Genomic DNA, 13,540 nt, shown 5'->3' with positions numbered 1-13,540 from the left:
AGCAACATACACCAAATTCATCTGGTTATTTTGTTAGGATGAATCCAGATTTATCATGTTACATTACGGGATTTTACATTATATAGTATTCAGAAATCATTTGACAATTTGGCTTCCTAACAAAAAAAAAACAAACAGTGATGTGACGTTCACCCAAAACTTCAAAAAAAGACATCCATGTTTATCCACGGTGAGGAAAGACACCGCCTCCTTTCCCGTATTTGTCCCATCCCTTGTATCCCACCTCTAATCGGTCGGTTCTCCGTTATATATGTCAGAAGGAAGACCCTACCACTAAAACGTCATCTATACTGCAAGTCTGCGACAGGTGTAAACCGCAATAGGGATCGGCATAGGACAATAATGCATTCTTCTGTCCAATAGATGGAGTTTTGGGTCTCACAACCGCCTCCACTTTTTTTTCCCGAAACCGCCTCCGATTGTGAAAATTGCCCTATCTTTAGATCCCAAGTAATGTCTAACCTCCTCCTCCTCTATAGAAACTGCTAAACCTTTCCTTGGATCCCAAGTAATGTCCTGTATAAAACAACATAGTACTCTGCGTTTTACATACACAGGAAAAAAAACTAGAGTTAAAGAACTTTAGTAGCGAATTCTCCAGATTTTTCATACCAAAATTCTCCATCAATGGCTGTTTCCACCACCGATTCCTCTTCATCGTCCTCTGTTTCTGAATTTCAACTCATTGGTCCTCCATCAATCCACCGCCAAATTCCTTCATCACGAAAACAAAACACAAATTCAACAGTCCCTGATTCATCTCCTGCTTCAGCTTTCATAGACCTAATGGTTTCAAATTTCAACAATCTAAGCACAAATTCTGCACCTCATCATCCCTCTGTATCACATCTCAGGGGATTCACAAAGAATGGATCAACAACATATGTTTCAAGTGATAATCCATTGCTTGATTTCTTCTTCCATGTAGTCCCCACTACACCACACGAAAGCGTTACCCAAAGATTAGAATCAGCTTGGAAACATGATCCATTAACAACTCTGAAACTGATATACAATTTTAGAGGTGTGAGAGGTACTGGTAAATCAGATAAACAAGGGTTTTATGCTGCTGCGTTATGGCTTCACAAGAATCATCCTAAAACCCTAGCTATTAATCTCAAAGCCATGGCTGGTTTGGGTATTTTAGAGATTTACCTGAAATTTTATTTAGGTTACACGAAGGGATTGGCATCCGAACAGAACTAAAGAACGAATGGAGGACTGAGAAATATAGTTATCCAGTTGATCCAGAGACTGGGAAACGTGATTTTAAGAAGAAGCCGGATAAGAAGAAAGTGAAAGCGGTACCGGCGTATTCGGGTTCAGATTCGGATTCTGAAGATGAGGTGTCTTTGGAAAAGCCAAAGAAGAAGAAGCATTCTCTTTTCAGGTACTTGAAAGAAAATCTGAGTTGGCTAGGCTAGAAGCCCTTTATTATGGCAAACCATTGGATGAAGCAGCATGGGACATGGTATGATAACAACACACCTTTTCGAAAGAATTCTAGAGGTTTAATCTATTATGGATATTTGCCTCACCTTTTTTTTTTCAATCCAGGATGATGTTGCTGGATGTTTTGAGTATTATGCAGATCTTGCTGAAGGCTTAGATGCAAAGATAAAGGTTCATGCAAAGATAAAGGTTCATGTTAAGGTTCATGCAAAGATAAGAAGGAGAAGCGGATAGAGGTATCAAAAAGAGCACTCAAGAGGTATAAAAATGACACCGAGTATAGAAACCTGCATGCTAGAGTTTCTGAGATATTTGCTGAGTTTTTGATTTCTGATTTGAAGCATTTGAATTATGGTGAAACTGGAAAGATTACTTTAGCTTCTAAATGGTGTCCGTCTTTAGATTCTTCTTTCGATAAGGCTACTCTCTTATGTGAAAGCATTGCTAGAATAATTTTCCTCCGTAGTTCATGTCCAGAGTATGAAGGTGTTGAGGAAGGATATTATGCTTATAGGATTCGTAATAGGTTGAGGAAAGAGTAATTGGTTCCTCTGCGTGAAATTTTAGAATTTCCTGAAGTTTATATGAGCTCTAAAATGTGAGAGTCGTTGTCGTATAATCGTGTTTCATCTGTTTCTATGAAGAAGTATAAGAGCTTTTTTGAAGCACATGATGAAGAAAGGTTCAACTAGTATTTAAAGAGTGTTAAGAAAGGAGAGACAAAGATTGCTGCTGGTGAATTGTTGCCTCATGAGATCATTGCTTCTTTGGACGATGAGAAGGATAAAGATGATGATTGTAATGTTGTTGAGCTGCAATGGAGACGAATGGTTGATGATTTGTCCAACATTGGAAAGCTAATTGATTGTCTTGCAATTGCGGATGTGTCTGGTAGTATGATGGGGATGATAGACACATTTTTGTGACCGAATTGTCCTCAATTTTCAGTATTGTTGGTACTCGATTTTTTACTTATTATGGTGTTTTATGTGTTTGTAGGTATTTTTGGAAAATTCGGCTCGAAAAGTTGGTATAGGCACCCGGAGGACACATGTTATTCGGACTCTCAGTTTTGGATAAGGGGCATATAACTGATAAGGGATACCCCAGGGAGCCAACTGCTAATCGCACCCCATTACTGGTTAAGGAGGCTCCATCTTCTTCCTTGATTTGGAAAGAAAAATTGGCGGGAAATTTGGTTTCAACGGTAAAGGATTTATTATCTTTAAGATAAAAATATCCTCTTGCCTTACAAACATGAAGTTTTGAAGAAAAAGGAAGTTATCTTGTATTAAACAAGAAAGATATCCTTAGAAGATTTTATCTTGGATTTTATTCTGCTAATTAAAGAAGATATGGGTTTAGTAAAGACATATATAGAATAAAGAGAAGGAAAAATTCTTGAAGATATTTTTAATTAAAAAGAAGAAGATTTTGGAGTTATGGAAGAATATATTTGAGTGATGTGTATTTGTGTGTGTAAATAGAGAGCTAGAAAGCACATTTTAGGAGAGTTTTTTGGGAGAGAAAAGAAAATCATTGTTTTATTATTGTTTCTCCCATTTCATCTTTGTAAACACCCTTTGAGCAATAAAAATGAATTTTGAGCGTGTTTCCATGATGATGAGCTAATTCTCGCGCAACCAAGGCAACAGATGAAGCTATCTATGCATGAATGATTGGTAACAATTTTATTTTCTCTAATTTACAATTTATAATTCATTCAATCACCGCTTTTGCGGAGTTTTAAATGTTTACATAATTTTCTTAATTACTTGTGATTCAATTTGATAGATTATACTTTGTTTAATCGATTGATAGTCTATTCTTAGGGAATACAATTAATATTTGGGAATATGTTTGATTATGTGTGAATTAAGAAATAAAGGACTTAAAGGATAGTTAGAGTTTTGAAACAAATTTGGTATCGTTCATTCATGTGTAATAGTGGAATCTAGTGTCTTGGTTACTTTTAATATCTTGAAATCAATTTTGCAATAAATTTTCTATTTTAAAGCTTTATAAGTCTAAAATCTTTTGCTTTCACAAGTCTCAACGAACCTATTACTACAACTCAATTGAAAAACACCAATTTTTGGCGCCGCTGCCAGGGACTTGTCTTTAGGCTAGAGTTTTAGATTTTTTTTTTTTAGGTTTTTATTTGTTTTTCATTTTTATTTTATTTTATTTGTTCTTCTTTGCGTTTTTGGGTTTTTGTATTTTCCTTACAGATTTGGAGTTTGGAGCGAACGAAAAATTTGCCAAAGCATTTGGTGAATACTTAAAGATTTGGAGTAAAAGCAAAGCGAAAGGAGCGAAAGAAAAGAAGAATAAAAATTAATTAAAAAAAAAGAGAGACAAACATTTTTTTAGATTATATTTTTCTTTTGCACTATATTTTGGATTGTGGACTTTGGACTTTAGGACTTTTTTTTTAAAAAACCCTACGGAAGGGTGGTTTAAATATAAACTGTTTGCAGAGAAGGACGGAGATTACGATATCGCCTCGGCCCCTCGGGTTCGTACATGACATAGGAGTCGTGGCCCGAGTCGACTACAACGGTTCATCCCCCGTCTGGTACGGGATGTAAGTTTGTCGAAACACTCGCGAATCCCCTGTTAGCGAGTTATTGCATTCCTTCGTTTGCATATATGCTGAGGAATTGAAAACGGCTGCTTTAATTTCCTAGTAAAGGGCAAGGACTGGCTATACAAGATAAGGGTTCGGATTTCATCATCGTTCCCTTCTTGCCCGCCTTAGGAAAACGAAACCAAACATGAACCTAAGCCTAAAATTTGACTAGAACGAGACCTATAGGGTAACGAGCTTAATAGGAAAGTCATTCGAAAAATATTGGTTACTCTTTTAAGCATGCTTCAAAGTTCAAGATGGTTTCTGCGAGTTGAATATGCCGCCTTGTAACGCCGATGAGGCCTTGGGTATCAAAGCTCCACTGAGCTTCCCTCGTCTCGATTCAACTTACTTTAAATCGGATTGATTCCAGAGGGGTTTGCCTAAATTGTAACAAATTCCCTTTCGAAGGATTAGAAGCTGGTCTAGAAACAATCTAAGTGGAGCCATCACGCTTTTTGTTTGCTAAAAATAAGTAGGTTTGCTGTGGTGGAGTCAGCCTTGTTTGTGTTTGCATAGAACATCCCTTCCTTTTAGGATTTCTTTCTTTTTCTTTTGTTTTTCTAGTGTATTCCCGAGGTTATTAGAGAGCGGGCTTGGAAAAGAAACACTCTAGGTCGTTTGATTAGTGATAAACCTAGTAGTTCTTCTTGTGAAGGCGGGGAGCTCGAAGACTCTTCTTTTGAGAGCCCTATCTTTGGAAATTTAAGCTTTGAAAACTTGAAAATTAGTGAAGAAAGTACTCCTAGTCCTTTGGTAGTGCCAGAAATGGAAACTTTGAAAGCTTTATTAAACCCAACTAGGAACTCTCGTCCGTCTTGTATCAAGTTAGCCGAAACCGAGGAAAATTATGAACTCAAACCTGGGACTTTACAGACGCTCCCAATATTTTTAGGAAAAGAGAATGAGAACCCCTATTTTCATGTTAGGGAATTTGAGTGTAGTACTCTGAAAATTAAAAACCTTAGTGATGATGCGTTGAATCTTAGGTTATTCCCCTTTTCCTTAAAAGATAAAGCCAAATCTTGGTTGTATAGTTTGGCTTCTGAGTTAATTGAAACCTATGACCAACTTACATCTGCCTTTATACAGAAGTTTTTCCCAAGGCACAAAATATCGTCTATTAGGACACAAATATGTAATTTTGCTCAACAAGAGGGAGAATCTTTATATAGGTATTTAGAAAGGTTCAATGACTTAATATCTCAATGTCCTCATCATGGTTTAGAGATGGTTAGGTTAGTTCAGATCCTCTACGAGGGTTTAGATTATTTAATAACAACCATGGTTGAGTCCTTATGCACAGGTGGGTTTGTGAAATAAAACTGTTGATGATGCGATGACATTTTTGAATGAAATTGCCGATAAGACCCAACAATGGGAAAATAATAGGGAACCCCAGAAAACAATTCTTCTAAGTAGAGGAAATGTCAATAGGGTAGAAGGATCTTATGAGTCAGATGCTAAAATAGCATCCATAGCCAAAAGGTTAGAAGCCTTAGAATTAGGTCATTCTAGTGGTAATAGCGGTAGAATAGAGCCTTCTTGGGAAGGCCATAATGTTGAGGAGAAAGCCAATGCTCTTTATAACAATACTAGATTCGATAAGCGTCAGAAGTTTGACCCATATTCAAAAACCTATAACCCCGGCTGGAGAAACCATCCCAACCTTTCTTGGTCTAAGGGCAAGAATCAAGGTCATTTTAGTAACTCTCAGGTTCCCTCAGGTTTTGGTTATACTAAGAATCCTTCAGCTCCGGTACAGTTTCATAACCCTTCGGATAAGAAGATTATGAGTTTAGAATAGTCTCTTGCTTTGTTAACTCGTAACACTGTGTAGTTTCAGCAATCTGTCGCTCAAGGTTTAGAAGAAAATAAGAGAATAGGTCAGGCTAACTCTCAAGCTATTTCCGAGTTGAAAACCCACGTTAGTCAGATAAATGATTCTTTAAGAGAAAGAGGTAAGTTTCATAGTCAAACTCAACCCAACCCTAGAGGAATTAATGAAATAGGTGAAAGACCATCCGAACATGTAAATGCTATTAAAACCCTTAGGAGTGGTAGAGTGATAGACAACAAGGTTTCCATGCCTGATAGTGAACATGCTGCAGTTCACCCTTATGAACCAGAAATTGAAGAGACTGATAGAGTCTCCAAAGAGACCAATGAGGGTCATATTGAGCCCGACTTTGTTCCTAGAGCCCCATTCCCACATCTGCTAGTTCCAACTAAGAGGGAGCCCAACTTTAATGATATATTGAAGGTTTTTAAGCAGGTAACTATCAACCTTCTATTATTAGATGCGATTAAGCAGATCCCCGCTTATGCCAAGTTTCTTAAGGATATGTGTACGCGGATGCGAAAACTTAGTGCCCAGAAGAAATCCTTCCTAGCTAGTCATGTGAGTTCTATTATTCAGAATACCACTACTCCTGAGTATAAAGACCCAGGGTCCCCTACTATTTCTTGGATAATAGGTAAATACCGTGTCGAGAAAGCTTTGCTTGACTTAGGAGCCAGTGTGAACTTACTTCCATACCATGTGTACCTTAAGCTAGGACTTGGTGAGATGAAACCTACCTAGATGACACTTCAGTTAGCTGATAGGTCCGTTAAAATTCCTCGTGGTTTGATTGAGGACGTTCTTATTGAGGTCGAAAAGTTAGTTATCCAGTGGATTTTTTTATCCTAGATACCCAACCTGTCCCCGACCCAGAGAACCAAATATCAATGATTTTAGGTCGCCCGTTTTTAGCTACATCCAATGCGATCATCAACTGTCGAAAACGGTATTATGAATTTGTCTTTTGGTAATATGACTATTGAGCTGAACATTTTTAATATGAGTAAGCTACCCTCTGAACTAGATGACTCGAACATAGAAGAGGTGAACATGATAGGAACATTAGTCGAGGAGTCATTACCAAACACTTTATTAGAAGATCCATTAGAGAAATTCCTAGCTCACTTTGGGATTTATTTTGATGATGATAATATGATTAATGAGGTGGATGCTTTGTTAGACTTAACCCTTTTGTTAGACACTAATAATGGATGGAAACCTAAGTTCGAACCACTATCAGCTTCTAAGTCTACCCTAGTTCCTTCGTTAGAAGAGCTTCCTAAGTTGGACCTTAAACATTACCAGATACCCTAAAGTATGTGTTTTTAGGCCCATCTGAAACTTTACCTGTGATTATAGCATCTGACTTGGATAGTGATCAGGAAAGTAGGCTAGTAACCGTCCTTCAAAACAACAAGGAAGCTTTAGGGTGGACCATGGCAGACATTAAGGGTATAAGTCCTACTGATTGTATACATTATATCTATTTAGAGAGTGACACCAAACCTTCTAGGGAGATGCAACGTCGACTGAACCCTAATATGAAAGAAGTAGTTCGAACCGAGGTTCTTAAGCTGTTAGATGCTGGCATTATCTACCCCATTTCAGACAGTAAGTGGGTCAGCCCCGTTCAGGTTGTTCCTAGGAAATCCGGTATTACTGTAGTCCAGAATGATAATAATGAGTTAATCCCAACTCGGGTGACCACGGGTTGGCGTGTCTGTATTGACTATAGAAAATTGAACAAGGTCACTAGGAAGGACCACTTTCCCCTTCCCTTCATCGACCAAATGCTAGAGAGATTAGCTGGATGTAGCCATTATTGCTTTTTAGATGGATACTGCGGTTATAATCAGGTTGTTATTGCCTCAGAAGACCAAGAGAAAACCACTTTTACCTGTCCCTTTGGTACCTTTGCGTACAGACGCATGCCTTTCGGGGCTATGTAATTCCCCCGCGACCTTTCAGCGTTGTATGTTGAACATATTTTCTGACATGGTAGAACGGTTCTTAGAGGTCTTTATGGATGATTTTTCAGTGTTTGGTTCGTCTTTCGATGAGTGCTTGCATCATTTGTCATTAGTTTTGACTAGGTGTAAGGAAAAGAATTAGTGCTTAATTGGGAGAAATGTCACTTCATGGTTCGTTCAGGAATTGTTCTAGGGCATATCGTATATTCGAAGGGTATAGAGGTAGATAGAGCCAAAGTTGACCTTATTAAAACTTTACAGGTCCCAAAAACCGTAAGAGATATTAGGTCATTCTTAGGGAATGCATGTTTTTATCGTCGATTCATTAAGGATTTTAGCTTGATTTCTAGACCTCTTTGCAATTTGCTTGCAAAAGACGTTAAGTTTGTCTTTGATGATGCTTGTTTAGAGGCTTTTGAGAAGCTTAAGAATTTACTTACTAACGCCCCCATAGTCCAGGAACCCAACTGGAACTTACCTTTTGAGATCATGTGTGATGCTTCAGATTATGCTATTGGTGTTGTGCTAGGTCAGCGAGAAAATAAGTTACTTCATGTGATTGACTATGCTATCAAAACTCTGAATGATGCCCAATTGAACTATACCACTACGGAGAAGGAACTATTAGCCATTGTGTTTGCCTTAGACAAGTTTAAACCCTATCTTTTAGGTTCTAAGATCGTAATATATACTGATCATGCTGCTTTGAAATATCTTCTGTCTAAGAAGGATACAAAACCTAGATTGATTAGGTGGATCCTTTTGTTGCAAGAGTTTTCTCCAGACATTAGAGACAAAAAGGGTGCCGAAAATGTAGTAGCAGACCACTTGTCTAGGCTAGTTGTTGATTCCCCTAATGATCCCCTTCCTATAAGGGATAGCTTTCTTGATGAACAACTGTTCTTTGTTACCCAATTACCTTGGTATGCGAATATAGTGAATTATCTTGTTACTGGTCGAATTCCCCATCATTGGGGTAAACAAGATCTTTCTAGGTTTTTAGCCGAGGTTAAGCACTTCTTTTGGGATGATCCTTATTTATTTAAGTATTGTCCCGACCAGATTATTAGGAAATGTATACCTGAGAGTGACCAGTCTAGTATTATTTGCTTTTGTCATGATCATGCTTGTGGAGGTCACTTTAGTGCTAAGAAGACTGCTGCTAAGATATTTCAGTGTGGATTCTATTGGCCTTCGTTCTTTAAAGACTCCTACAGTTATTGTGTTACTTGTGAACATTGCCAGAAATTAGGAACCATTTCCCGTAGGAACATGATTCCCTTGAACCCTATTTTAGTTGTTTAGGTATTTGATGTGTGGGGTATTGACTTTATGGGTCCATTTCCTAATTCTTTTGGTAACTTATACATCCTCGTCGCTGTAGACTATGTCTCTAAGTGGATTGAGGCGGTTGCGTGTAAGACTAATGACCAAAGGGTTGTGATTGAGTTCTTGAAAGATAATATACTTACACGTTTTGGTACACCGCGAGTTATAATTAATGATGGAGGGCCTCACTTTTATAATGGACCTTTTAGGCTTTTGATGAAGAAATATGGTATTACACATAAGGTAGATACCCCATATCACCCACAGACTAGTGGTCAAGTATTCCAATAGGGAGATAAAATGTATATTAGAGAAAACAATTAATCCTAATCGGAAAGACTGGTCGTCTAGGCTTACTGATGCCTTATGGGCTTACCGTACTGCGTTTAAGACCCCCATTGGAATGTCACCTTATCGAATTGTGTACAAGGAATGTCAATTACCTGTTGAGTTAGAACATAGAGCATATTGGGCTGTTAAGCAGCTAAATTTTTCACCAGACAAGGCAGGATCCCATAGGAAACTCCAGCTGAATGAGTTGGAAGAGATTCGCAGAGATGCATACGATAGTGCTAAGGAGTATAAGAACAAAATGAAACTTGTGCATGATAATAATATTTTCAGAAAGTCATTTTCTCTAGATCAAAAAGTTCTTCTGTATGATACCCGCTTGCATCTTTTCCCTAGGAAGTTACGTTCTCGGTGGACGGGTCCTTTTATTGTTCGCACTGTCTTTCCTCATGGAGCTGTTGAGATCGAGACACCGGATGGTAGTAGTTCTTCGAAGGTTAACGGTCAGAGATTGAAACCCTTTTTAGAGCCCTTTCCTACAGGTGATGTTGAGGAGGTCCCTCTGGAGGACCTTGTTTACCCTTGATTGACCATCGAGGCGATTGTATGTTGTATATTAGTTTTTGATTTCTCTCTTCACCCAGGTACTATCTTTCCGACTTCTCTCTTTACCGATTCCTCATGTTACTTTACTTTTTGGTATTGCTCTTTCATTAGAAACATTGAAGACAATGTTAGATTTAAGTTTGGGGGTGGAGAAGAAACTTTTTGTTGGCTTTTAGTTGCAATAAATAAACTCCAGAGCCTAGAAATTTATGCTTATTAAGGTTGGCACTAACCAATCTAAGTGGATGGGAACATCTTGGTTGTAGGATTTGAGGAACCAATCTGATTAGATGGAAACATATAAAGAGTCTAATCATAAAAACACAGAGCTCAGGTGTTATAATTAAAAAAAACATGGTAGTTTCGCCATATCTCGTTGAATCCTAATCCTTCTGTTTTTATTTTTTAAGTGACTTGGTGGGGCACACGATTCAAGTTGTTACCTTTGCTAGGGTGAATTAAGGTGATTGAGATAAAAATAAATAAATAAATAAATAAATAATTGAGACCACACCATCAGACCAACCGGAATAAATCCAATAAAGTCGACCACTGGAGCCCTTGTACATGCCAGTTGTGTTGACCTAGAGTTAGGTTTATCGACCACTGGTCCCCTTGTATATGCCGATTGTGTTGATATTATTCAGACCGGTGTCTCAGTCCATTAGGTTAGGTTCATCTTGGCAGAGGCCTTCAGACAGATATGGGAAATCAGTTTTGGATAAGGGGCATATAACTGATAAGGGATACCCCAGGGAGCCAACTGCTAATCGCACCCCATTACTGGTTAAGGAGGCTCCATCTTCTTCCTTGATTTGGAAAGAAAAATTGGCGGGAAATTTGGTTTCAACGGTAAAGGATTTATTATCTTTAAGATAAAAATATCCTCTTGCCTTACAAACATGAAGTTTTGAAGAAAAAGGAAGTTATCTTGTATTAAACAAGAAAGATATCCTTAGAAGATTTTATCTTGGATTTTATTCTGCTAATTAAAGAAGATATGGGTTTAGTAAAGACATATATAGAATAAAGAGAAGGAAAAATTCTTGAAGATATTTTTAATTAAAAAGAAGAAGATTTTGGAGTTATGGAAGAATATATTTGAGTGATGTGTATTTGTGTGTGTAAATAGAGAGCTAGAAAGCACATTTTAGGAGAGTTTTTTGGGAGAGAAAAGAAAATCACTGTTTTATTATTGTTTCTCCCATTTCATCTTTGTAAACACCCTTTGAGCAATAAAAATGAATTTTGAGCGTGTTTCCATGATGATGAGCTAATTCTCGCGCAACCAAGGCAACAGATGAAGCTATCTATGCATGAATGATTGGTAACAATTTTATTTTCTCTAATTTACAATTTATAATTCATTCAATCACCGCTTTTGCGGAGTTTTAAATGTTTACATAATTTTCTTAATTACTTGTGATTCAATTTGATAGATTATACTTTGTTTAATCGATTGATAGTCTATTCTTAGGGAATACAATTAATATTTGGGAATATGTTTGATTATGTGTGAATTAAGAAATAAAGGACTTAAAGGATAGTTAGAGTTTTGAAACAAATTTGGTATCGTTCATTCATGTGTAATAGTGGAATCTAGTGTCTTGGTTACTTTTAATATCTTGAAATCAATTTTGCAATAAATTTTATATTTTTAAGTTTTGTAAGTCTAAAATCTTTTGCTTTCACAAGTCTCAACGAACCTATTACTACAACTCAATTGAAAAACACGAGGGGACAACAATGGACGTTGTTGCAGCCCTTGGTTTGTTAGTGTCAGAGATGAGTCAAGATCCATGGAAAGGAAAACTTATCACCTTCCACACTAATCCTCAATTCCACAAGATTAAAGGTGACAATGTGAGATCGAAAACAAAATTCTTCAGAAGAATGCCTTTGGGAGGATCAACAGATTTTCATAAGGTGTTTGACCAAATATTGCAAGTGGCAGTTGCTGGCAAATTGAAGGAAGACCAGATAATAAAGCGCCTTTTTGTGTTCATGGATATGGAGTTCAACCAGGCTTCAGGGAACTATTATAGTTACTACAACCAGTCGAGGTTGGATCCAACTGCCCAATGGGAGACTGATTACCAGGTGATATAACACAAGTTTAGGGAGAAGGGATACAAGAATGTGCCGGAGATTGTGTTTTGGAACCTTCGAGACTCTAAAGCAACTCCGGTCTTGGGTCAACAGAAAGGTGTGGCAATGCTTAGCGGGTACTCGAAGAATTTGATGAATCTTTTCCTTGAGGGTGACCTCGGTGAATTGACACCCATTAGAGTGATGGATAAGGCAATCTCTGAGGAGGAATACAGTAACCTGGTCGTAGTTGATTGATAACTAGTTCTTGAAAGCAATTATGCTCTGTAGGATCTTTTATTTTAAGTTTTAAAATTATGAAAGTATCTAAAAAATATTAAAAGCAATTCTAAATTCGAAGTTAAATAATTTTTTATGTTTCTGTAATAACAATCTATCTTTTCTTCTGCATTTCGTGATTGTCTTTGATCTTTGATATTCCGGTAAGCAAGATAAACACCACCCAAGCAAATACATATTGATCTCCCTCGAGCTTTCCCATGGCTAAACACTTGGAACCAATCATATTCCCCCTTCTGGGTGTAAATCCTTTACTCTGATTACCTTTCCGCACAATCAAATACTCTGAGCATCCTCATATAACGCGGCGTGATAATGGGATAATTACCTGCCTAAATTAAACACACAAAACAAAGATAAATGGGCGTACAGTTCTCTCACTGATATGTAAGATATTTGACAGTTCGATAGAGACAGAAAGCAAAGAGAAAGATTGAACAAGAGAGAAAGAGCACTAAGTAATGACCAAATTAGAGTTGTCAAAACTGTATCTTGATTTTTAGTCTACAATTAGTTAAGTCTAGGTCTAAGACATAGGTAGTTGAGAAACGAACCAGTCATCATTTGCGTTCTACCGTTTGAAGGCGAAGATCCACCGAAGTTTTTGGAGAACTCCATCAACAAAAGGTAAGTGAAGACTGAACCACCTATTTCTCAAGTTATATTCACTTTTTTATCCTTGAGACGTTTGTCGCATAACTAATTAGACTAGCATGCATAGACAAGAATTTCGAGTCGAGAAATAATTATTTAGTTTACAAATTTCTTGAAATATAATGACTAATCTTAATGAACATTTTGTTCATACTTGATCAATTTCGGTGGAGAACAATTTATTGTTCGGAACCAAACTCATGATGATTCAAGTTTATCATTCGAAAATAGCCTGGAACAGTGATGCGTGTCATTAATATTATTCGGGAATGTTACGAATTGATTTACAGAAATGTAGAACTATTATATTCGAAATACAAGACAGTGTTATCAGTCTTACAAACTGAGAAAACT

General features: G+C 37.3%; 2 pseudogenes; one reads left to right on the top strand and one right to left on the bottom strand.

The window, feature by feature from the left end:
* The first annotated feature begins 1,679 nt into the window (after positions 1 to 1,679).
* Positions 1,680 to 12,490, top strand: LOC113305410 (annotated as a pseudogene).
* On the bottom strand, positions 5,232 to 5,331 carry LOC113307119 (annotated as a pseudogene).
* Positions 12,491 to 13,540: the final 1,050 nt, after the last annotated feature.

Source organism: Papaver somniferum, chromosome 8 (genome assembly GCF_003573695.1).
Source record: "Papaver somniferum cultivar HN1 chromosome 8, ASM357369v1, whole genome shotgun sequence".
Lineage (NCBI taxonomy): Eukaryota > Viridiplantae > Streptophyta > Magnoliopsida > Ranunculales > Papaveraceae > Papaver > Papaver somniferum.
This window is presented reverse-complemented; position numbering and strand designations above follow the sequence as displayed.